This window comes from Nipponia nippon, unplaced genomic scaffold (assembly GCF_047370975.1).
Source record: "Nipponia nippon isolate SJK-2023a ecotype South Korea unplaced genomic scaffold, ASM4737097v1 scaffold_1, whole genome shotgun sequence".
In the NCBI taxonomy this organism is placed as follows: Eukaryota; Metazoa; Chordata; class Aves; order Pelecaniformes; family Threskiornithidae; genus Nipponia; species Nipponia nippon.
Genome location: NW_028262290.1, coordinates 28,287,453 through 28,313,582, shown reverse-complemented (window position 1 = coordinate 28,313,582; position 26,130 = coordinate 28,287,453). Strand labels below are relative to the sequence as shown.

The window sequence follows — 26,130 nt, the reverse complement described above, 5'->3', positions numbered from 1 at the left end:
CTTAATAATGTAGAATAATGGCATATGAGTATTTTGAAAATCAGTACTGCATATATTCAGATATAAAGTACTTACTAGGTCTTTCTGAAATGACTGAGAAATGTATCAAGAAATATTGTCCAATGACAATAATTTAATGCTAAGTCAAAGTCAGAAAGCTGCATTGTCTAATACATTAAATTATTCTGTTCCCCTCTGCCTTTCAGTTAAAATCAAGAAGATGTATGCTAATAAGAATAGTGGGCCATCTCTCTGGACTTTACAGCCTTCCACATTATCCATGAATCTCTGCTGTAGCCATTTGGAGAAGCACTGGGAGCAAATGAGTTATGAGTCATGGGAAGAAGAAAAGGCATGTCACAAATATTGAAATTAAATGCAAAGGGAAATGACAAGTACTGGAAATATGAGCTGCCTAACAAGCGACAGATAGTAAAACAAGGCAAATGCTGGAAATGACAAATAATATAAGAAGACAAATACTGGGAAGAAAACACAATAAAATAAGAGAATGAAAACAAATACAGAACTAATGGTGTCATTGATCCTAAGGAATTTTGAAAGGGTAAGACAAAAATACTGAAACAAACAAAGCTCTAGGGAAGATGCTAAATTAAGGCACAGTACAAAATAAGAGATCAAAAGATTCACTTTGAGGCTTGATCAGAAGCATCAGGGTTGTCACTGATGGACTCTGACTCTGTCCATTGTTTTTTATGTAACTTCAGTATACTCTATTCAACTCTAATCTATTTGTTTCCTGTCATGTAAGTACATGCAGATACTGTTTTTAGGACTGTGGAAGGTTTTTAAGATCTTTGGCCATTGTTTTAAATGTGGTCATTCAGACTTTGATTTATACCTTGAGTACTCTTAATGACTTGCAGAAACTACACTTGCTAAGCTAGGCAGAAATTTCTCTAAGTTCATTTATTGATTCTAAAGGAAAAAGAAAGAAGAGAGCACGAAAATAAAGATGAAAGGCCACAGTCTCAGTTGAGATATATGAATGTAGATAGATGGGCTTCTGATTTATATTACTTAGGAAACTCACCTTGAGTTTCTGTCACTGTGAGAGAACTTCCGAGGGTGACATCTGCTAACAGGGCAAGGTCTAGGGAGGAAACAGATTTATAATAAGGAGCATTATTTACTCAGCCTAACCTAAGGCACCTTCATCAGGCATCTGCTCTCAGTCACACTTGACTGGACACTCTGTGTGCACTGACTTTACACGGAACCAAGGGAAGATATAGCAAAACTGGGAAGGCTTAGAAGTAGCTACACCAACACGTTTATGGAAAAGGTTACTAGTGTGAAACTAATACATGAACATAAGAATATTGCGGATCTTAAGGCAAAGGTAGAAATGAACTTTCCCATCTCTCATGGTCATGCCTGACTTCAGTACAACTAATAATGGGGTTAAACTGAGCATGAAACTTCCATCCTTTAAATAAAAGTTGGCAGTATTGTAGAGCCCAGTTTATTTTAGAGGACACTCATGAAGCATTCTGAGAACAGAAACTTTCCATTTTAATGCTGCAGTCATATATCTGAGTAGCTTTATATACAGGCATAAAACTAAAAATTTGTATACGTGTCTGATGAAACAAGACTAGGAATTGGAAATTCTGACTTTTTCTCACTTGCATTAAAAATATTTTACATTGTTGCTTTGTATTTTCAAAGGTCCTTCAAGTGAAGACCATAATCTAAGTGAAGTAATCATCCAAAATACTTGAATATAGGTAAGAATCAGCCCTGAAGCATAGCCTACAAAGAAATGTATCTTTTTGCCCTTCTACTCTATTTCACAAGGAGTTTTAGTGTCTTATCAATATGATTTGTCAGTTGAAATGCGATATTTAGGAGGATATTTACCTTAATAGCTTTTCTGGGACTTTTTAAAAAATTTCGGATTAGAGGGCAGAGGGCTTAATATAAAATATAAAATGTTTTATATTAACAGCATCTTTCAAATTTAAAAAAAAAAAAAAAAAGGGTTTGAACCTGGAGTCACACTTTTAGTGGAGAAATATCATGACTGATTCCATATTACTGGCAAACAGGTCTTACCCAGAAAAGCAGATATGATGGCATTCCAAATTTTTGCTTCAATGAAATTTATGAGCCTATTTAAAACAGAATAGAGAACAAACTTGGAATATACTTTAATTTTATTTAACAAGACACTACAGCTTGAAGAGTAAAGACAGAAAAACTTGAAGATATTGAGTTACACCAAGTATAGCTGTAATTAAATAGATAAAAGTTGCTTTCAGAGTGCAAACAACAGGGAGAAAAATAGTACAAAAATAGTGGCTACTTCTGACATAAAAGGTATGTTCTGTTTAAAAGTGACATCAGTTGAAAATGTGGTTCTCTGTACATTAGAAGACATGAAATCAAACTTTTTCAAAGTAACAAAGAAATGGAAAGATTAGCTCTTCCCTATATCACCAGCTATTATCATGCAACCCTCTTAAAACACAAGTCCAAACATTTGACAGCCCTTGGCACCAGTTAATATCATATCTATAGGCTACGAAACACAACATAGTTAGACACTTACACCTCTTCCAAGTACAGATAAACTGAAGTATTCACTTTATTTGACATAAATTTAAGTTGATAGCCATATAGTCAAACACTATCCACATGTGTGGATATCCTTATATTAAAACTGGAAACATTGGTGATTAATGTTGATTTTATTATTTGATTTAATTTGATTTATTTAATAATTTAAAAATTCCATAAGAAAAACACAAAATTGAAAATAAATAATCAGGAAGCAAATTTAAAAAAACCCAAGCAAAAATAAGTGGCTAAAATAAGTAGGCATTTTAACTAATGCTCACAAGAAATAGATACAGGAACATGCATACTATATAAAGGGTTTATTAGATGATATTTAAAATGCATCTAAGAGTAAAGATTAATTTAGTTTAGAAAGAAAAATACACAACTAAAACAAAATAATATAATAATCAAGAACCAGAGCAATCAGTTCTAGTCTTGTAATTCATGAAGGCTGACTTACTACACCATAAAGATAAAAGTGAATAAAACAGTAAAACTTTCATCAAGGCAAAAGAAAAATTAAAATTATGATAATTAAATAAGAAATGCAACTACAAGTAAGAAGACTACAATGATAGTTGATCTTCCTAATATTTATAGAATTTTTTGGAATACAATAAATTTCAGTAGTATAATTGCTTCCTGAGTCAACAAGCCACTAAGAGAAGTTTGTTTGAAGGTCATATTGTCACGGTTAGGGACTATATTATCATGATGCCATCAGATATAATAGGTCAAGAGATTACTGAAAACTCAAGCTGATTTTACTGAATTTTATAAATTTTATCTCTGTCAAACTAGTGTATTCAGAAAAGTTATCTTTACCACTGATCTACTTTCTATATAGAAAAGAATTATCTATAATTACTTAGAAGATGCACATAAACCAAATAGCAGTGGTCTTAACCCTGTCCAGGTTGCCTTAAGCAGCCAGGTATTGTGAGATACAATTTGTCAATACTTAAAAATTAAAATCATGAGGGTTTTTGTCCCCAGAAACAATAATGAGACATGGGCTTAACTGAATAAAATTATTTCCAAGGCTAAGCATTTACAAGTTTGCACAGGGGATGAGTCATATAAAACTGGTGCTCAGCTACTTGATTCTTGAGCACAACAAACTATTTGTTATGTGCTGAGTTTGCACGGCCAGAATGATATACATGGGACTACCTGTTTAAACTCCGTGTTGTATGATTTTTTTATAAAAACATGAAAAAGCATGCCTTCAGTCACAGTTGTATATAATTCTTGCAACTTCCCTGCTGCATAAGCCTTTCAAAATATATCCAGAAAAGAAAATGAGAATATTTAAAATGAGCTGAAAAATTACATCTGAGAACCTGCTGCAGCCTAATATGAACTTTTGCTGAATAATGATACTTACTATCTATTTCAATGACACACTTTGAAGGGGATAAGAAAACAGAATATGAAATAAATTATGGAGTAAATACATATTTTAAACTCAAAGAGAAGGTTACTGTGGCATTTCAGACCAACAATACCTTCCATATTGCTACAAATATTCTCTCTTACATAAATGATAATAAAACCAAAAAATCACAAACCTCTTTGTATTTCCTTGTGAATAAATCTACATACAGAATTAATGCTAACCAAACCACGGATGGCATGTCAAGAAAAAAGCATTTGTATTTTAGTCTTCCACACTTTAGTGCTGGAAATCATAAATTTCCAAGTTCATAGTACTATGTCTTTTATCCAAAGATCTTGATGTGCTTCATAAACTTTAATTAAGCTTCACAGCATGCCTACCAGTCAGGCAGAAATTATATTATTTTCAGAGAAAGTGTAGCATGGCCTTCATTCCTTACACCTCTGCTCTGATTACATACTGCATTTTCTCCGCTGTGATGTATTGTGGAAAAATATGTAATAGCAAAGCAAAAGGCCCCAGTGTGCCCAACCTCTATTAGTTTAACTTCCTTTGCTTTTATTTCTCACTTCTTTGATAATAGCTTACATTAACTCTTGCATTTTTTAGTTTTATTACTGAATTCATATATGTATACCTAAACTGAGGTTATAGCTAAGACAGATTTCTTTTTTTTTCTTTTTTTTAATTAGGATGAGTTATAGTTTAGGTTGCATTTTCCCCTAGAATCAACTATGTAAAATACATGTGGGAAAAGCACACAGAGGCTGTATAGATTTGTAAACTAATTGCTACAGGAGTTGTACTTTTCAGAACCCATATCCTGTTTTCCTACATTTGTATGCACGTAGAACAATATGATCACATTTTGTTTTGGGACATCTGAATACCTCAATAAGAAAAAGAGTACCATATTAATAAGTGATCCTTTCCCTCTTTCAGACTGTGCCTTAGGGTTTATGCTTCATTTAAATACAGTGCTGTAAGGAAAGCCACCGTTTCTCCAGGACAGACTGAGGAAGTGAGCGGGGTATATTCATTACCTTTTTGTCAATTGCTCTTGCAGTTTTAGTGATTCTGTGATACATCTGACCAAAAACCACCTTCAGCTGGAAAAAAGGGTCTGGATACAAGCCGTTTGAACTGAAGTTTGATATTATATCTATAAATGAGAAAAACACATTTACAAAATAATTAAGAACAAACTGCTGGATTTAAACTAAAGTTCAAATACTTTGAAAGGGACACTAAATTATGAAAGCGTATGTTATCAGCTCTCCTAGGTATCTGTGGTTCAGAGTAACAATTAAAAAATGTGGCTGAAATGTAGCATATGCAGCTCAGTCAACCAAAGATATATCAGAAGAATTTACCGTGCAGTACTAAAACTTTGTAATAAATTTTAATACTTGAAGAGTTAAGGAGAAGATCCACAGGACTGTTATTAAAACATGGAGACAGCAGTTATTGTGCAAAACTTAAACTATAAAGCCCAAGGAAAAGACATTTGTGGTAAAGAGATCAAAGTATTTCTCTCTCTTACATTGAGAGAGTACGTATAGTCCCAACTTATTGTAGGTACAGAGGATGTTAGTCTTTAAAATTGATGTGGAAGGCAATGTTTTCTGAGAAGCAACAAAAGTAAAAAAAAAAATCAGAACTGGTAGCATGAAGTAGTTTCTGTTTTAATAGACTAAGTTTTCTCAAAAGGATAGTATAAATCGTACAATAATCCCAGTTAGCATGGGATCCTGCCACGGGCACTCCTGGTGAGGCATGCTCAGTATTAGCAGGTTCACTTGCAGGCTAGGAGACGCCTGTATCTGTGGTCCTCCTTAGTGTCATTCAGTGACAAGGGGAACCTAGAAAAAGCTTCTTTCTAATATTTTTATGGAAGTATACATAATTAAATGTTGATTAAAAAGTTATCTGCAAGAATTTTTAGCTTACATGTAGTTATTGTGTTGTATTGTGAGAAATCATATATATGCAGGTGTGTGTCTGTATATTTCTGTCTGCATTATTTTTTCCTTTATGAAAACTTTATAACTAATAACTTCAAGCTATAATTACTAAGTTTTATTTTAATAAAAGGGGTTATCTATAAAGCTAGATATACCTATCAATCACACATAATTTTTCTAGCAGGATATATTTAGCCTCAGTGTCATTAAAATGTACCAATATCTATGAAGTCTATGAAGAGTCTATCTACCTATCTATTCTATCTATGAAGAATATATCTATTGTTAGCAAAGGAGTGAATCTATCTATGAATCTGTATTTGTAAATCCCATTATCTACAAAGTCTACTTTATACGTTATGCTCATGGCTGTCACAAAATCTCCTTACTGCCCTTCTCCCTTCTGCATGTACCTGCACTCCAATTCTCGATAGCGCTCCATCAAAAGTATGACTCTGGGTTATACAGCTTTGCTGACTGGCATGAACTCACTCCAGCGTGAGATCACTGCAGTGAAACACCGCCTAACTGGGAGCATCGCTGCAGTGTGGGCAGCTGATGGGTTGAATCTTGCCCGGTGCAAGGTAAGCAGCTCCAGCCCTGTCACTTGCTGCAGCAGCCAAATCCCACCAGGCTAGAAACATGCCCTATTCTTCCTCTTCTGACAGGTTTGTCACAGGGATATTGACTGTTTGCTCAGCTGCTTTGCTAATGCATACGCATGAGTTTGCAGGCTTGCAGTGTGGCTGTGCTGCGGAAGGGGAGTCTGGGGTGCACTGGACTCCCTGCTGCACTTAAATTAACTGCATCAGCACAGGGCTGTGCCCCAACACATCAGCCTTTTTCCTCCACCACTGCAGGTAGCAGTGAGACTGAAACTGGAAAGAAGAGAAGTGCCATTATATCCCTTTCAGTAATACCTTCCTTCATATCGTTGCCAAAAAAGGAAAAAGTCTTTCCCAGTCTTTCAGTTCCTTGACTTTATATGAATGTTTTTTGCCTACAGGTATTTTGTGTTACATGAGATGATTTACCAAAATATTATTTTTTACATATATATATCCATCTTGTTTTAAAATCTTTTTGCATGCAAACAGAAAAATTAAGCTGTTTGCTTGCAGACCACAGAGTCTCAACTGAAAAATCTATGGCTCCGGATTTCTAGGTATACGCTGTTTACAAGCTTAGCCTCTATAAATTCAATTGACCCTCCTGAGACAGTTTGGCTGCTGAAGAGATAATAAGAAATCATTAATATTTTTATAATCTGCAAAATTTTAGAATATTTAAGAACATGCTGTCATGGCAATAACTGCTTATGTGCTAGCAGCTCCTAAAAATACTCCTGAATTCATTATATGATTAGCATATACGTGATTCCCAAAAGAACCATTTCATAGAGCAGTGCTTTTGAGGGCCTACTGCCAGTGCATTAACATTTTTGATGCTATAAAATCACTGGAAGAAAGTCTCTGATATGAATACAGACATTTTCTTTCCAGTGAAGGGGAGTCTAACTGATTCACATGATCAAACCCTTTTTGGCCCCTTCGAAAATCTACTAGCTCATAAAATGATGTAGTATGGGCAGTGCCCCCATATTGTAGTTTTTTACCAACAACAGTAAATTTTGATCTATTTCTATTAACAATGTCTTTAAAATCAGGTCAGACTTATGGTTTCCAAAATGGTAGATTCAGCATTTAACTCACAATAGCACTTGTAATAGTCAGGAAATTCTGCTGCTTTATTGACATGAAAGATAAAGAAAAAATTTGAGATCTCATTTAAAAATTGGCTTCCAAAGGGGTACTCTGATATTCACCTGAAGCAGCACGACATAATTTAAATGTGATTTTTATACGCAAAGATAGAGTTTCAAAGCAAGGAGTATAACTCCATAATAAATCATCATGAGTGCTTCACTTGTAAAAAGTTGCTTGCGTGAGCATTGTGTCAGTAGCTTAGTTATGTTCTTCTGCCTGACAGATGTGGAACAGTATGGAACACTAAGACATGGTTGCAGCATAAGCTTACTTAGCACTTTTCTGGTGGCTAAGTACATTAACGATAGAGTTGTCACAAAGTATCCTGTGACAAATGCATATTAACAAGAACTACCAGGTCAACCTGGTTCATAGTGACTTTCATTTTCATTTCATAAAAGGGCAGTGATTAATGAAACTTCTGTATGCGGGATATGATTAGGGAAGAGAAGCTCAGCTTTCCAAATACAAGCAAGACCTGTCTGTAGGAGACAACAGGGCTGGGCTGTGACTCCCCAGCCAGAGTGATTCAGCTTTTCAGGACTGTGTAATCAGTGTCCACCCATGTGATATCCTTTGGACAAGATCCTCAGCCTGCTTTGTTCATCCTGGGTAAATGCCTTGGAGAAGAAAAGGTCCTACCAGCTGTATACCGGCTTATGTGAAGATTGCTGTAAGACAATTAAAGTGGCGACGCAAGGCCTATAGGAGGAGGTAGTACTATAATAATGGAAGCAGAGCCACAGAACTGAGCCACTAACACTTGTACTCTGCTGCAAGACTCAGCTCTGCCTGAATTTCAGAGAGTCCTCATTTGACTTCTGAACTTAAAGCATTATAGAATCATAGAATCATAGAATCATAGAATGTCCTGAGTTGGAAGGGACCCACAAGGATTATCAAGTCCAATTCCTGTCCCTGCATAGGACAACCCCAAAATTCACACCATTCATCTTTTCCAGGCATCTGGAGAGGCAGAGCACAGATTTTTACCACGTTCCTCATGAGAAAGACTTGTCCTTCAAGAGATATGTTTCATCAAACCATCACAGTACTTAGCATCTTTCCCTTGGTGGCTGTTCTTGTTTTGCAAGCCTCCGTGGCTTCCAAGTTGATATGCCAGTGATCAAGTAAGACGGAAAATGCAGGAAAAAAATCCCACTTTTCAGGGTATGTCTTCTTTGGTAAAGGCAGCACAAACTTTCCCATACAAGCTTTGGCACTAAGGCGAAGAGAAGGACAGAGCCATTTTTTCCACAGCTAAATAAGGTTCCCAGGAGTTCAAGCTATGCTGAGAGAGAACAAACCGTGATGAAAAGTAACTAGTCTTCAAGACTTCATGCATTTTCTGGAGAGGTCATAAAAGAAATACCTGACTCAAAAAAATTGTATATATGTCTGCAATTTCTTCACCCTTTGAAGCTCATGCTTCTTTGGGGCTTTAGAAAATCATACCTAAATGGCTCTGTCTTACAGGCACTTGCTCCTCAGGTTTGCAGGGTTTCACCTACGTGAGTACACTGAGGGAGATTTCTCTTTAATCTCTCTCTTGCCCCCTTAAGCCCTCTGTGCTGGCCTGATGTTAAGAAATATAGAATATGACCCAAGTAACGCAAATGCTGCATCCATCAGCATTTACTTTGATTTTCCTTTCATAAACAAATACAAATCAGATTACACACCAGAAAAGAAATAATATCTGAGCAATTATTTTAAAATACTTTTCACATTTTCTAAACACAAATACAATTATTAATAACAACTTTTGGCAAGTAATTACCTATGCTAATGATAACTTTGTCCACCTGCTCTACCAAAAAGTGATGTGTTCTCCTCTATCACTGTAGGATGTACATGAAAACTTAAAACTGCATCAAATAAACAGCTCTATGAAAAGTAAAATACTGAAAGATCTCTTGAAATGTGCTTGTGTATGACTGATAATCACTAAAAATATGTAAAAACATCTACCCATAGATTTGTAATGCAGATGGCACCTTAAATTAGCTAGTCTACATATTAAAGGGATTCTATGTAAAATAAGAAATGCAGATCACAACATTTGATTATATTTATATTCTGCAAGTACTTGAGGAACACGCAGAAGAAAAATCTATTCCCAAGAGAGTTTTAATAAAACTGATTATTTATACAGCTCTTTGAAAAGAAGTGTCAAGCTGCTCATCTGAAATGTCACATTCACATTCTCACTAATAGTAAAACACAGCTAACAAGGCTTTTTCAAGTATGAATTTGAATGACAACAGTGACATCGAGTGGTCATCGTTGTTAATTGCTGCTGTGTATTGCCATGAAACCCCTGCTATAATGGTAATGCCAATGCGTAGACTTCAAATAGTACACAGTGCTAAATCAACTAGCACTGCTTGTACAGCAACTATACAGGTGAATTCATTACGAATTGTCAACGTGCAGTTTAAATTCACAGTCAAGCATTTTAAACATAATCCTGTGTACAACGTAGCAGAGCCCATAATGCACTGACAAAAGCGCAAGCAGAATATGAAGGCAGAGCATCTGCCACAGGACGGGCTGCACCCTTAAAAGCTTGGCATCAAAAGCCTAAAGACCATGGCCTGAACCATACAAGCATTCATGCATGAGCATAACATCAGGTGTGTGACCAGCACCAAATCCCATGGCTAATTTCTGTCTCCAGAAGTGCTTCCCCACCACTTGGTCCTGGTGCTTGCTCTGGCCCACTCAGCCTCTACTCTGATGGGAGATCCACTCATGTTCACGTGTCCTTGCTCCTTGAACGCTTTATACCTGTGCAAAACAATTTGTGTGTGCAGACTGGATGGGTGCCAGAGCACACCCTCCAAACGGTCCCTTTGCTCGGATAATCAGAGAACCAGTACACCGGCAAGTGCTCTGATGCCTCAGAAGCCAACCTCGGTGCAGCAGATGAAGTCACCAAGACTAGTTGCATAATTAATCATGCACATAAGCACTCAGCTGGCTGGAGCCATATGCTTGGCTTTTTGCATGGCTGAGAGGGCTTCACTGGACAGCAGGAAGGCAAAGTAGTAGGGGATACAATGAATGCTCACGTGGTTATTTTTGGTGCTTATTGAATCCACATTATGTTCCTAATCTATTGTTTCTTTCTTCACCTCCCATGGCCACAGCGCAACAGAACTTCTACTAAAATTCCCCATCTTTTTCAGTTTTCTATTATTTCAGTAGTGAGAATTAGATACAAAAGGATGGTTAGAAAATGTATCAATGTATTAAAATACATGGGACCGGAGCGTGATGCAAACGGAATGGAATAAGGGGCGGAGACTGTATGGGGTGTGGCTGGGATGGAGTTATGTTTCCCCATAGCAGCCCTCATACTGCTGTGCTTTGTATCTGTAGCTAGAAAGGTGGTGATGACACACCAGTGTTCTAGCTACTGCAGAGCAGCACTCCCACAGCATCAAGGCCGTCTCTCCAAACCCCCCCACCCCCAAAGGCCAGTTGACTGGGGGTGGGCAAGAGGTTGGGAGGGGACATAGCCAGAACAGCTGACTCAAGCTGACCAAAGAGAGATTCCATACCATATGACATCATGCTCAGCAATAAAAGCTAAGAGAAACGAGGAGGGGAGGGGGCACTCATCATTAAGGCACTTGTCTTCTGAGCAACCGCTACATGTACTGAGACCCTGCTTCCCAGGCAGTGGCTGGACATCTCCTGCCGATGGGAAGTAGAGATTAAACCTCTTGTTTTCCTTTGCTTCCGCACACGGCCTTTGCTTTTTCTTTATTAAACCGCCTTTATCCCAAACCACGAGTTCTTTGTCATCTTCTTTTCTTCCCCCCTGTCCGGCTGAGGAGGGGAGGGATGGAGTGGCTGGGTGGGCACCTGGCAGCCAGCCAAGGTCAACCCACCATATAAGGCCATACTGCCCCTCCTTCCATTGTGTGCAGGGCGGCCAGGACATACTGTATAAGGCCATACTGCCCCACCCCTCCATTGTGTGCTCAGGGCCAGGTCACACCTATAAGGCCACACTCGCCCATCCCTGGCCCATGGCAGATGCTGGCTCCACTCCTGTACAGTGAAGGGAGGCAGCAGCTGACACAGGGTCAGGGGGCTGCCACCCCTGGAAGACCCAGGGAAAGCGGGTCATGGACCCATGGTCATGGACCCACGGTGACTGTCGGCAGCAGCATTTGGTGGCCGACGGCCCGCTCCCCATGCCTTCAGCCATGAGGCAGGATGGTGTGGGCTGGGGGCCTGTGGCGCGCAGCTGCCCCTTGGCCCGCCAGGGCCCAGCACAAGCCCCCCGCTGCCCTGCGCAGAAGGAGGAGAGCCGGCGGGAGCTGGAGGTGCTGCGGGCTGAGCTGGGGGGTGAGCCCCATGAGCTGCATGGCTGGGCCCAGCCTAAAGGCCCTCCTGGGCACCGGGGCAATCAGGAGATGCAGAGCTCCTGCTCCCCTGAGGGAAATGCGCCCCAGGCCCTGGCAGCAGCCAGCCGCCAGATTGAGCTTCAGTCTTTGCGGTTGGCGCTACGGGACAGACCCGCCAAAAGCCACAGCACTGGGCAGCAGACATGCCAGGCTGTGGCAGATACTCTGCTCCACGTGCCAGATCCTGTGGGGGAAGACTTGGTGCCTCCTAGTAGCTTCTGCAGCCGGCTGCTGGAGCAGAACGCCCACCTGCAGCGTGCCCTGGAAGACCTGGAAAGGCAACGCGGTGCCCTCGAGATGGAGAACTGCCTCCTGAGAAAGAGCAGCTCTCCAGAAGCGTGCAAGGAGGCAGAGAGGCTCCAGCAGAAAAATGCCAAGCTAGCTGCCCTCACCGAGCAGCTGAAAAAAAGATGCAGGCATCTGCAGGACATCATCGAGCACCTGATGAATAATACTCCAGTGCTGCTGCCCATCCAAAGCTCTGCTGAGGAACTGGGCATGACATTGTTTCCTCAGCAGAGGGCTGGAGAAAGGAGAGAGCCTGCCACAGCTTTGCTGGCACAGGGCCAGCAGAATGAAGTCTCACAGAAGGCAGCTGAGGAGCTCCAGGCCCAGCTGGCTGCAGACACACAACGTTGTGTGAGCACCCTCAGTCAAAGGTGTGTGGAGCTACAGGGGCAGCTTACAAAGATGACGGATGAAAACATCAGACTGGCCAAAGAAAATTCTCGTCTACGTGGGCAGATGTGCTGGGCAGAGAAGGTTCAAGCGGAAAATGCTGACCTGAAGGGGCAACTAATGCAAGCAGCAGAGGAGCGAAATTCTGTCATGCAAGCCATCAGCTCTCTTCAAACCCGACTGAAAGATGCAGAGCGCAAACTGAAAGCCATGGCAGAGAGTGCTCAGGCAGAAGTAAAAAGGGACCACCAAGACACCACACAACTCTTTCGAGCCCAGGTGAGTGAACTGGAGAATCGGTTTCAGAGCCCCTCAGAGTCAGCTTGGGCAGAGGACAGACCTGGCTCCTGCCTCCTTTCAGAGGAGGACCCTGCAAGTGAGACAGAAGAACCGGTAGCAGGCAAACAGTCCATCATCCTGCAGGCTCCGGGACAACCACCGGGAAAGCTTTGAACATTCCTAGCTCAAGACAGCTACAACCCTTGTGATGGTCCCAGTGAGCAGCCTGAACTACAGCTTCCTCTAACTGCTGGACAATATGTTTATGTCTTTGGACAGGTGGATGAAGATGGTTGCTCTGTGAGACAGCTGGCAGACGGCAGAAGAGGATTCATCCCCTCTAATTTTGCTGAAGAAGATTCAGATGACGACCTGGAAAGCGAGAACTGGGATGATCCTCATTATTATATTTTCGGTCTTTCGCCTATTCCGGCGGAAGATGAAGAGGATATAGATGTGGGTGTTGGGAGCTAAAAAGCACAGAAACAATGGATTATAATAAATGTAGCCTATATGACCCTCCAGCATATCTCCAGAAGTGAATTTGTACTTAAAAGTAATTTTTTTTTTTAGACTTTTAGATTTTGTAGAATGGGGGGACCCCTGGAGGATCATTTTTACAATTTACATAACCAATTGGCTTTGGCCATGACATCGTCTGTTACCATTCACTTTTGAGCATTTGTACACCCAAACCCCCTGTGCAAGCGTGCTCAATGCATATTTATTAGCTGTGTTTGCATAACCCACCACACTTTTTCACAGGGCGAGACCACAAAGTCAGCTCTTCCCTCTAATAATGTTACTCCAAGGTACTTCTGAAAGGTCCCATCCCAAGTACAGACAATTTATTTATTTTTTATAAGTCTCTCTCTTGGTTTCTTAGCCTTTTCCATCAATAAAGCAATAAATCATCTGGATTCTTTGTGCTTTGCGTGACACCAAAACATGGCTGCTCAAAAAGCATCAAAAAAGTTAGAAGCAAGCATCTACTCAATAACAGAATAAAACCAAAATCTCAACTAGTGCTCAAAAAATGTAGAATGACCACGTTTTTAAAAGAATTATGGGACACTTGGACACCTGAAGAGGCTGATAATTCTTTTTTAATGGTCAGACAGACACAGCACATAAAACAGTGACTTACAGAAGAGCAATGTAAGATGACACTCATTCATAAGCACAGAAGCCTTCAGTGAGTTTAACACTTTCCATAAGCCAACCTGAGGCTATTGTCTTCTTCCTGCAAGTCTCTTTGAGTTGATGGTCTTATTAAAAATAATTAGCCAGCTAACAATTTCATAATAAATGAATAATCAGAACTCTGGAAGATTTTTTAACTATCAGTCAGACCTACAAAACCCACGTAATGTTACCTGTCCTTGTCCTTGTTATTTTCTCCCTCTTTTCCACCTTCAATGATCTTTGATCAGTTTTGACACTATTTAAGAAAACAGAATCTATCTTTTGTTTTGTTTGTATTACTTCAAGTACAAATATTTCTAACCCAAGTTTAAGCCTTTGAGTCCTAAAGAAATAATAAAGAATAAAATTTAATGAGTATTTTTCTACAAGAACTTTGAATCCTTCCAGCCTTACGGAAGCAGGTTAGATTCAAATTTCCAGTCTCAACTTGTCTCAGAAGTTCTCACTGAAGGAAAACTTAAATGGGATTAACTTCCCATTTTGTCACTCAGGAAACATGCAACAGCAAAACAAATTTCTTAATTGTTTTAAAACCACAATATTTTCTGATTTGAAAAGATAACTATTTTTCAGATAGTGAAAATCTTCTAAAATTATACCATCTTGATAGATTTGCCAGAACTAACTTCTTATGAGAACAGTTCCTGGAATGTCAGTACCACTGATTAAATCGCAGCTGTCTTTTTGGCCAGCATCTACAATATTTTTATTGATGCTTCTATGCTGGACATGAAAAGAATTCGCATCCTGCATATGTCCTCTGGTATTTCATCTTTATTTTGACTATATGTGCAGCACAATTACAACAACATAAATACTGCCAGTTTGGAGGTCATGTTCTAAACTAATTTGTCTTTGATGCTCTTAAAACTTATTCTTTATAAAACTTTTGAAAATTTGGCTTTGATAAATTTGTTGAGATATGGATCTATACCAGAGATTCTAAGTTATTGGAAAAATTTACACAGAAGCATATTTCCAGTTTACCAAATCAGACAAAATTTCTCTTTCTCACTGAAGACCACAAGGTGGCATGTGAAACATACAACAAACATACTTGCAAGAACACAGTAGAAAACTAGTATGCAGTTCTACCAGATGACCATTACCTGAAAATTCAAACAGTTTTAAGAAGCAGTCTAAATTTTCTGTGGGGTTTTGTCTTTTTCAGTCCAATCTCTTTACATCGGAAAAGGAATAACGTGCATAAACCTTTTATTAACAAGGAGGGACAATTCTTTCTAATATAAGTATATATATATATAAGTATATTAGGGCATTCTAACACAGACACTGGGTCTTGTTATCCACAGAGGTAAAAAACAGAACAATCAGTGAAAACTTCAGAAAATTTCTTCCATGATTTTCATTCAACAGCCATAAGAACCAGACAGACTATCAAGTATGTTGCTGTGGTGTGCTAAATCTTCATTTTAATGAAAAATTCATTATGAGTTTTTGTTAAACATTAAAGTTTACTTTAGAATGCAGAAATATGGCATCTAGTACTGTTGTGCTACACCATGGAAGGTCTGAGCCTGTTCACACTGATGTCTGTTTGAGTACATTTAAAAATTTTTCACTTATCTCACACACTTCTGAATTCAGTGGATTCAGCAGATGTCTTTGGGATGTCTAAAGGACACTAAAGCTGTGAGGGTATTAACTGTTAGGAGCTAGTTGTTGGAGTGTCTTCTTTTCATATGCTTTATCCGAGATGATAACATCACATTTTCACCATTGCCAATAAAGACTATATCATGTTGATGTGTCTAGTTTTCTGAACTGCACTCCAGGGAAACACCTTCCTTCTGCAGATCACTTCAAATGCATTCCCAAACCCAAAAATTGTCTTTCTGCCCCATTCCAACTACCATCTCAGCCTGTCTGTGCTATTTTCCCCTGTATGACGGTGAGCTGCGGCAACTCCAGGCATCTTAAATTTTTACAGGTATTTCATACATTGGCCAAGTGTCAATAAGCTGATGGAAGACCCCCACAGAAGAGATCTGCGTGCTCCAGCCTAGAGACTTGGGAGAGGGTCATGCTAATACCTATAGGCATTCAGACAATTTGAACCTGTAGGAGTGGTGTTTGGTACCCTATGCATGTGGGCTGGTAAATGGGGTCCTCATTTAATATCTGTTTTACATATATATTGGTCTGGAAAATATTTGTCCTGGTTTTGGCTGGGATAGAGTTAATTTTCTTCTTAGTAGCTGGTATAGTGCTGTGTTTTGGATTTAGGATGAGAATAATGTTGATAACACACTGATGTTTTAGTTGTTGCTAAATAGTGTTTACGCTAGTCAAGGACTTTTCAGCTTCCCATGCTCTGCCAGGTGCACAAGAAGCTGGGAGGGGGCACAGCCAGGACAGCTCACCCAGACTGGCCAAAGGGCTATTCCATATCATATGACATCATGCTCAGTATATAACCTGGGGGGAGTTGGCCATGGGGCAAGCCATCGCTGCTTGGGGACAGGCTGGACATCAGTCAGTGGGTCATGAGCAATCCATTGTGCATCACGTGTTCTGTATATTCTTTTATCTTTTTTATTATTATTAATAATAATAATAATAGCAACAATATTATTATTATTATTATTTTTCCCCTCTTCCTCTGCTGTCCTATTAAACTGCCTTTATCTCAACCTGCGGGTTTTACTTCTTTTTTTCCGATTCTCTCCCCCATCCCACTGGGGTCGGGGGGAGGGTGAGCAAGCGGCTGTGTGGTACTTAGCTGCTAATTGGGGTTAAACCACGACAATATTCCACTTTCATTTTTGGGTTACTTTTTTATAATATCTTTTTCTGGAATTCACCCCCTCCCAAACTGTTACATTTGTGCTGAAAATATGCCTTACGTTATTCCCAGATGACACATGCTAATTACATATACAAACAGGAAGAGAGGGCCATGTGTTTATGCCTGAAAACTGAGGAAATCATTAACAGGGTTGATTCACTTTGGCTTACTATAAATTCCTCAAGACATAAGTACTGTTGCTAAAAGCCATAGACCTTCAGCAGAACACTCATCAGGAATTACCTGCTCCTAAACGAACAAGAATTAATTGCACTTACTAACAAAATGACTAAGGCTTGGATTATCAGTGAACGGGAATGAACGTTGTAGTCAACAAACACCAGGGAGGCTTTATTTCTCTCTTTAAAAAAAAAAAAAAAAAAAAAAAAAAGAGAGAAAAAAAGTGTTGCCATAACAATTGTTTTTATACAAGAAAAATGACATTTAATTAAACGAAAGAGTATCTATTGGAGATGGTTCAGAATCACAGAATTTGGGCAAGATTTGACCTTGCTCAAGCCTGAAGGGTTTCAAACCTGGAGCTGGAAACTAAGGCTGTTGCTTCTGTTGAGAATTCAGTCTCGTACTATACTAAGTATGATCAGTTCCTACAAGTCTGAGCTCCTCCTTCCACTCACAGATAAGCTGCATCTGAATTTGATTTCAAGGCACATAGGTGTCATCTAATAAACACACCGATTTTTTACCCTTATTGAAGGGCCAACACAAAACACAAAAAAAGCAAATGCAAATGTTTAACATTTCCAGCCCCCATTTGACCACCTGGTTCTATGCATCCATTTGATTACCCAGACCTCTCCTTGCAGTCTTGTAGTAAAGTAATGAATGTTATCCTTTATGACTCCGTCATGACTGACAGCTTGACAGCTATTTGGAGAGAATTGTAGATACTCAAGCTACAGGACAGAGCTCCAACAGATTATGTACTTCTTGGAACTGTAATTACAGACCTGGAAGGTTTTTTACACTCTAGGTGGTGCTTTGCATCAAATCGGCCCCACTTGTATAACAGTTTACATTTTAAAAGAGAAAAAAGGGGAGAAAAATAAATTTTGCGCTAAGGCACTGCTGAAAGTAAAGTTTTCAGCTTGCTCTCAGCCAAAATAATTTTGTGGGAAACACCAAGAACATCATCATTTTAGACTGAAAATCCAAATAAAGGTTAAAACCTAGAAGCAGAGGGAAGGGGGAAGCTGAAGCATTTGAGGAAATACCCCAGCCTAAAAAAGGAACCTAGCCTGATCCTGAACACAGCAGACCACTCAATACCTTATACTATCTGTGCTAGTAAATTCAGAGGTGTCAGGGAAGCTCTCAGGCCCTGGCACTCCATCTTCTGCCAGAAGATTGTTCCGTCAGAAGACTATTACAATAATCCCTTTTGGCTCATGAGAAATACCACTCTCCTAAACAATCCCCATGCTTCAGCAGGTAGAGCCAGGAACTATTCTTAACAGGCGTTGCTGATGCAGATTCTCTGTTTTGGATGGATGACAGTCATCCCACGCTAGCTGGCCTCGTTGCTAAGAAATGGTCCAGCACATGTGAAATTTATTAGCATGCATTCAGCACCAAGAGACCTGGGCTCCACGTGGCCCCAGAGAATCCAAGACAGCACATGTTGAGAAAGGTACAGAAAAGTACCACGGTGTTATTGTGTCCAAGCAGAATCCATCAAAATCCCCCCCTCTTTCCCTTCCTCCTTCTCTACTGAGCTTTTGCCTCTCCATTACTTCCTCACAGAAAGCTTCCCTGTGTTCATGCAAAGCACGAAGAGGACTGGCATAAGAAAATTGCCCATGTCCCACAAGCAAGAGGAGAAAAGAGGAAGCTCAGTGAAAATAGCAAATAAACATCAAAATGATTCAAGCGTGGTATGGCTTGGTTAAACTGCTAGTGCTGAAAGGAAACACCATTTGTCTTCAAGAGAGCACCAGAGTTTACCCTGACATTATACTTACAACGTGTCATCACCACATGGGCACCACCACAGCTGTAGCACACGACGGAAATAAAATCCCAAGTGACTCAGAAGTATTGTACTCCCAAGCGCTCCCTCCAAACTGCTAGAAAAGCTCCTAGCAGCTCTGCCCCTTGATTCAGTCAGCTGGGTAGTGTCAACATGTTCCAGTAGCTGCATACCAGTACTTTCATGCAGATCTCTTAATGCAAAATTGTGTAAACAGTCATCTAAAATAATAGGTAATAATTTCGAAAAGAATTCAGATGTTCAGGAACAGCCCAGCTAGTGTGTGGCACACGCTAATAAGGAGGGGTTGGTTAAGGTTGGCAGGAGACTACACAGATGATTGCAAAGGGTGTTGGTTTCCACGATGCTCCTCCGTTGTAGCCTTCATTATCATTAGATCTGAGCAAGTGTATTATTATATTGCCAGGGTGGCAGCAGGCAAAACAGGACCTCAGCCAGAATCTAAAAATCTGACTTTTTTTTTTTTTTTTTTCCAGAAAATATCAGGACTGGAAACGGTTTCTCACTAATAAGAACAAGCACAATAGAAGAGGTTACTACCAAACTTCTTCATTCCTGGTCTGTAGATAGTACAAAATATTCAGACAAAATATCCCTTTTAAAAAAGCTATTATAAACCAAATATCCATTCTCATTTCATTCAAAAGCTTGGAAAATCCACAACAAAAGCAAGGGCAAAGGCATTGTGATTACCGAATAAAAACTCATTTTCTAAAACAGGGTCCTTTATACAACTCCAATATACAAATAAAATTCAAGGACTGTCAACAGTTAAGAGAAAAGTGATGTCTTTTCCCCAAATGTTTCAGAATGTTTAATAGGTAACAGGCTCTGTCATGTTTATGTCCAACAGAAAAAAATATAGTAAGCTTGTATGAGAGGTATAACGGCTAAATATGTAAGTCCATGTTCTGACTATTGCCATGCTTTTCTATTACTTCATATGATGATGTAAATAGTTTAATCTAAGTGATACAGATTAGTGTATTTACGATTAGCATTTTCCTGTCCTCAGGTTAGTCATATCCAGTAAATCTTGATAATGGATATTAAATGTTGTATGTTCACAGAAAATTATATTAGTGACCTGAACAAACATTCAATTATCTTTACAACACATAACCACTTCCTCTTTTTGATTTTAATCACTTACCATTTGCTTTTTCACTACCTTGCTAAAAATATGGCAGCTTGCTATAAAATCCTCCCCAAATTTTGTGAGCAAGATAATAACTCCATTTTGCTGGGCCTGTCATTTTAAATCCTGCCATAAAAATGATCCTACTTGCCAAATACCTGTAAATATCACCAAGAAGAAAAAAAAAGTAGTCTAAAAACCCAAGGAAGGGCTCTGACAGAGCCCAAGTAAGTCTGTACTTATGAGGCAGTTCAGATGGTGACCATCACAGCCCTGGTGCCACTGTTTGGAGGGAGCTATGGGTAACTGTCCTCTCTGAACATTGCATCACTTTGTATGGGAAGCACAGCACAAGAAGATGAGGCAACTGAGGAGGGAGAATACGATGCAGAGGTAGATCTTCCAGCTCTTTTCCAGACAGGTCACAGCGAGGTGCCACATCCAGACTGAGATACACCCTCAATCTCAACACACAGTCATAGCCTAAGTGTTTGATATAGTCCACTGGTTTTGATAGCCCTCCAGCTATTGAGATCAGAGAGGATCATTCCATTGTGGTCCCTGATTTTCAGTGTAATTCCAGCTGTTCCATTAAACCCAGATATATTTATAAAACACATCACCAAAAAGGCCAGACGTAAGGCACATAGGCAGGATAAATTACACTTTCACAACTGAGAACAAACCAGAAAGATATTCTAAAAACTGGCATACAAGGAGAAACTGAACTGAAAGGAACGTATGTGAAACCATGACAAATTGAACCTGATTTATTTAGGGAGAAAATTACCCCTCTTTGGCTAGGATTAAATCAGGTTTTAAAATTGCATCATGAAACCATAGCTTCCTTAAATCTGAACATCTTGCCTCAACAACAGAGAGATCTGCACAACTTTCTGTGCTCTTGGGGAAACACAGTCAACCTGGTGAATTTTAAAAACAACACAACTGGATTTGGTGTTTATTGTCCATAAAAATGAAGGCACTAAAATTCTTCTGGATGGAGGGACAAGGCTGCAACAAATTATGTCAGAAGAACAAGTCTTTCTATTAGTAAAGACATGCATTTGGTATGCACGTTTATACACATAAATATGAATATAAAAGGGTGCATGCACATCTATATATTGAAGGCCTGTCTCTCAGAGAGTGATGAGTTCCCCAGATGCACACTTCTCAGAAAAAAAAGCACCTTTCTGTATTTTATACCCTCTTCTCAACATCTGTGTGAATACCTGTTTACAGCAGAAAACTAAAAGCTCTTTCCAGCCTATGCTGCCCACAGGGAAGAATGTCAGAAAGCAAATACCACCTCAGTCTGGAAAATGTGTTTAATTTTAGTTGTTATTTTAGTTGATCTTTTGTACAGAGATACAAGACGTGAAAAGCATTTCACAAGTCCATAGCATCATGTACTGAACATACAGTAGCTGCACTCCTGCATTTTGCAAGCTGAAGACTAAGCTCATCAACAGAGCTGCCACACTTTCAAAACCAGTTTTGCCAAAGACTTCTTAAATTCAAGAAAGAGAATTACATTCATTACAACACTAATCAAACCACGAGGAATACTACACACAAAAAAAAATCCTCTTTGCTGTGGACCTTTGCTTATCTCATTATCAACATGGACCTCCAGAAGATTCCCAAGTGAAGGGAAGAGTCAGACCAAAGACTTCTTAACCATTATGGAAAGGTCAATGTGGGAATTCTCACAAGTTAAAAAATCAAAGAAGAAACCAAGAGGCAGCTGTTTATCTGCGACATGGTCTAAATACCATTTCCATCATTTAGAAACGGTACTTAACAAAAGCTTTCATTTTATCAAAAGCCTGATCTACCTTAGGAAGCCCACATGAAGAGGGATCCTGTCTACAATCATAATGAAGGACTTTGAAACTTCTCTTTGAGTATGAAGGGTACTTTTTTACTCTTCTGTCCATTAGATAACAAGCAATGTGAAAGGTACAGCTTGCTGTACCAGGTCGTTTAGCACCTGACACAGTGAGACAGATGGCAAATTGCAGATTACATCACCTGCTCCTTCAAAGGTAGCATCAGCACTGTCAGAAACAGCATGGACTTAATTAGGCCCCAAAGAAGTTTATTGCATAAATAACACATTAAAGGTGATTATCAGATATTCTACCCATTGTTTTTATTAGTATAATATGCATCTTCTCTATTGTCAACTGCACATTTTCAAAGTACAGTTTAACAGGTGTGTGCTTGCTAAAGGCCTCTGCAATAACAAGCAAAGCTGTTCTGACATGGTCTGACAGCCAGCCCCAGGAACAGGAAGAAAACACAAACCTACTCTTCCTCCCCAGTCCTCTCTCAGGCCCTGGGACCGGGATTCTGGTTTTCTGACTCGTATTCTTTCTTTATCCCAGGATTATTCAGGTAGAAATAATCAAGTTCCTTTACCCAGAAAGTCTACTTGCTCGCTGCATTGGAATTTCCTACAGATTTAACCCTTCAACATGATTCCAGAAAACTGGGGTGGAAAATGCCAGTGCTTTGAGATACAGATATGCTCAGGTGACTATTGTGCCCCACTAACGCCACCAGACAGGAACGCACAAACTTGCACGGGCACAAGCAGCTTCGCTACACATTGTCTCCATTACCCTTCTCTTCTCGTAACTGATACCATAGTTCCAAGTATTAGGCTGCAGAATAAGGCATGTATTGTCCTATTCAGTAGATAAGAGAAAGATACATGGCTAGGACAACCTTGTTTCTCGAAACTATGTAAGCTTCAGCAAGTTTTAACCAGTTCTGAGGATTTGCAAGAGCTGCCAAGCATACAGAAGTTAATTGAGTCTGCGCAGAAACAGGGTTCAATCAAAGGACGGTGTGAGGAAGACTACTGAAGACCACCAGAGGACCCCCGAAGACCACCCGGAGAGTCAACTGCGCATGCGAACCACTTATCAGCTTATGTAAACAAGTTCTTGGAAAAGCAATGAATATGTAAATAATTTACAGGAAGTTATATGAATATACATGTTCTGAGTGTATATATGTTGAATCAACAAGGCGCTCGGCATGCACGTTAGGTGGAGATATCCCCTGTGCATCCAGTGCTGCAGTAAAGAATGCCTGCTTTCTAAAACTCCAAAATGAGTCTTAGAGAGTCTTCTCTAACCGGTTTGCGGTACCATAACAACCACACCTTTGGGAAGTCCATCACGTACTCTTCGCTGATGAGGGAGCTGCACGTCCTCTGTGAGCGAAGTTCGAGTTGTGACCATGATTGCATAGACAAATAGAGGGAGTTTTACAAGAAAATGCTTCTTTTCTCCATCTTCAGCATACTGAAAGCGTAAAAACTAATCAGAGTTCACCATTTAGTCACTGATTATCCTTAAATCTGCTACTGATTTTTCCTGCAGGTCACTTTGCACTTATGACAAGAAGGGATCCTCCTTACAATTAGAGATACCAAAAGGATTTTAAGTAAAAATCAGTAACACTGAGAACAATAAAGTTTAGATTTTTTTACATGTGGTCAACTGCTGAAACAAGTTATGTCTTATACTAATTGAGAAATACACTTATGAAGGTATTTCTCAAAAATTGTTAAAAGCAATGACTGAGTGTAATACTCAGATATGAGACTGTGACCCAATTTACAGTTGGAAACAGAAAGTCAACAGGTGGTGTTACATGGCGTTCCTGAACGCCATGACAGCATTGATTTAAAGCCAGTTATAGTTGATCTAAAAATCAGAACACCATATACAATACTTCAACTGATGTCATGTCGTATTTGAGTTTTACAACAGTTAACACTTTCAACACAATCTCAAAGGAATATTTTAAACTTTAATTTGCACTGCAATGACTTTGTATTTTAGCTGCAGTTGATGCCAGATAACTTCAACAAGGAAACCTTAAGCCAACTGTGATGCCACTTATGTCATTTGAGAGAATGTCTTTTAATATACTAAAGAAAAAAAAGGGGGGGTTTCCAGAAGCAGGAATGATTTACTCTATTTTTTCCCTCGGAAGCCCCTCTTTGTCTTGGGAACTCCAAGTCACCGATTTATCTTTTTGGAACTTCTGTTTTCATGTGCCAACAAAGCACATGGCTTACCACGGCGTTACAGCCACAGAACTCGGATCAAATGGAGCATTCCTCTTCCCTTTCCACCCATACTAGCAAGCCTGCCTTCAAACTCTGACAAAATTCCTAAAGATCTGTAGAAAGCAGAAACTAACTACTTATCTCTATTACTCATCCTGTACTCCCTTAATATGATGAAAACGGCAATATTGCTTCCACTCAGCTAGCAGAAACTGGCCCAGTGCTGTCTTAGCGTGGTCCAAAACCCGCTGACATCAACAGAAATGGACAGGCTCTTTAGATAATATATAAGGTTTGAAGCCACTAAACCTCTCTACCTTTTATAACAAAACAATTACTTAAATAAAAGACTGTCATAATACTTTTGACACTGTTACCAATCTGTCACTTTTTATAATCACAATAGTTTGCTTGGTTTTTAAGTTAGTATACTTAAAATTACAAATATGCACGAAATCAACACAACACATGGCAATGAGATGCACAAATAACTTCTTGTACAGCGTCTTAAAATTTTTAGTATAGTGGCATTCATAATCTCTTAATGGGAAATACCATAAGTATGCATTTACACAGTGGGTTTGTAGTACATGCTCACTGTGTACGTCCATTGCATATTATTTTCTTTAGGAAACAAAATCTTTCTTATATAGCAAAGTTGAAACAGTATGACAAATAGTACTACCGACATGGTAAATACAGAGAGGGATATGCATAAACGGCCACCCAAAACCTGCATATTGCAAACATTGCATCAACATTACACTTCTGGGAAACCACCTAGCGTGTCTGACGAACACGGGCTACATGACAACTGAAAACAGAGTAAGCCAGCACCTGCTTTATATGGCTGCTCAGTACGTTAGCAATGCTGCAGCCTTTGGAGGATATAGATTGTCCAAGATCGAAGAAAATGGGAAAAACACAGCAAAGCTGTCTAAAGTGCCAGCACCTAGCCAGAATTGCAAAATTAATTGCCATGCTTTAAAACACATGCTGTGAAATATCACACAAGATCACAGCCTGAAAACTTAGCTCCTTTCCCTCATTCTCTGGTCCCTGGCCACTACTGGGAGAAGAGAGGAGAGGTGAACAGCCACAGATGTTTAGCCCAAGATCCATACACATGGAAAGGCGGGGGATTTGCTCTTTACCTCCATTTCCTCCTGCAGAATGTCACTCCTTGTGGAAAGCTACAGACTTCCAACTTTAAACTAAAGCATTCTGCCAGTCTAGGAGAACTTGACTCAGTGAACAGGCCTTGCAAAACCTTCCTGCGTAACCCTCACGTAAAGCTATCATAAACACATCAGCCGATCAGGCAGCTTGCCCGGAATGGGGGCAAGGGCGAACTTGCACTTTCTGGAGATTTCGAAATTACCTTTTCGAAACGCCGCTATCCTGAAAAATCTTCCCGTGACAGACACGGAGGAGCGAAGCGAGCGCAGGAGCTCGCTCTCCTCTCACCTCACCCGAGCAATGAACGCACACCCGCAAATGCCCAAACCACAGCTCCGGAGGGCGGCGGGCGGCGCTCCCGGCCGGGCTCGGCCCCGGCAGCCCGCCTCGTCTTTCGGGAACAGAAGGACCAAACACATCCCCCGCCCGCCTCCCGGACGGAGGGGGATGCTTCTCCCCTCTCTCCCACCTCCGGCCCGGGGGATGCCTCCCGGCACCACGCCCGGGCTCCCCCGAAGGAGGAGGCTGCCGCCCCGCCACAGCTGCCCCGGGGGACCGCTGGGACCGGCGCCGCGCTGCCCCAGCTCCCTCCCGGCTTCCT

General features: G+C 40.0%; 1 long non-coding RNA gene across 4 annotated transcripts in view; it reads right to left on the bottom strand.

Annotated features, from left to right (window-relative positions):
* LOC148057278 (uncharacterized) overlaps nucleotides 1-26,048 on the bottom strand; it is a 58,827-nt gene extending 32,779 nt beyond the window's left edge. For 3 of the 4 annotated variants that reach the window (XR_015703054.1, XR_015703053.1, XR_015703051.1), the window contains exons 1-4: nucleotides 25,732-26,048; nucleotides 5,029-5,147; nucleotides 2,080-2,135; nucleotides 1,055-1,114 (exon numbers count right to left, since the gene is read on the bottom strand). This is a non-coding gene — a long non-coding RNA (uncharacterized LOC148057278). The remainder of the gene's footprint in view (nucleotides 1-1,054; nucleotides 1,115-2,079; nucleotides 2,136-5,028; nucleotides 5,148-25,731) is intronic. The other variant, XR_015703052.1, reaches the window with a different exon arrangement.
* Nucleotides 26,049-26,130: the final 82 nt, after the last annotated feature.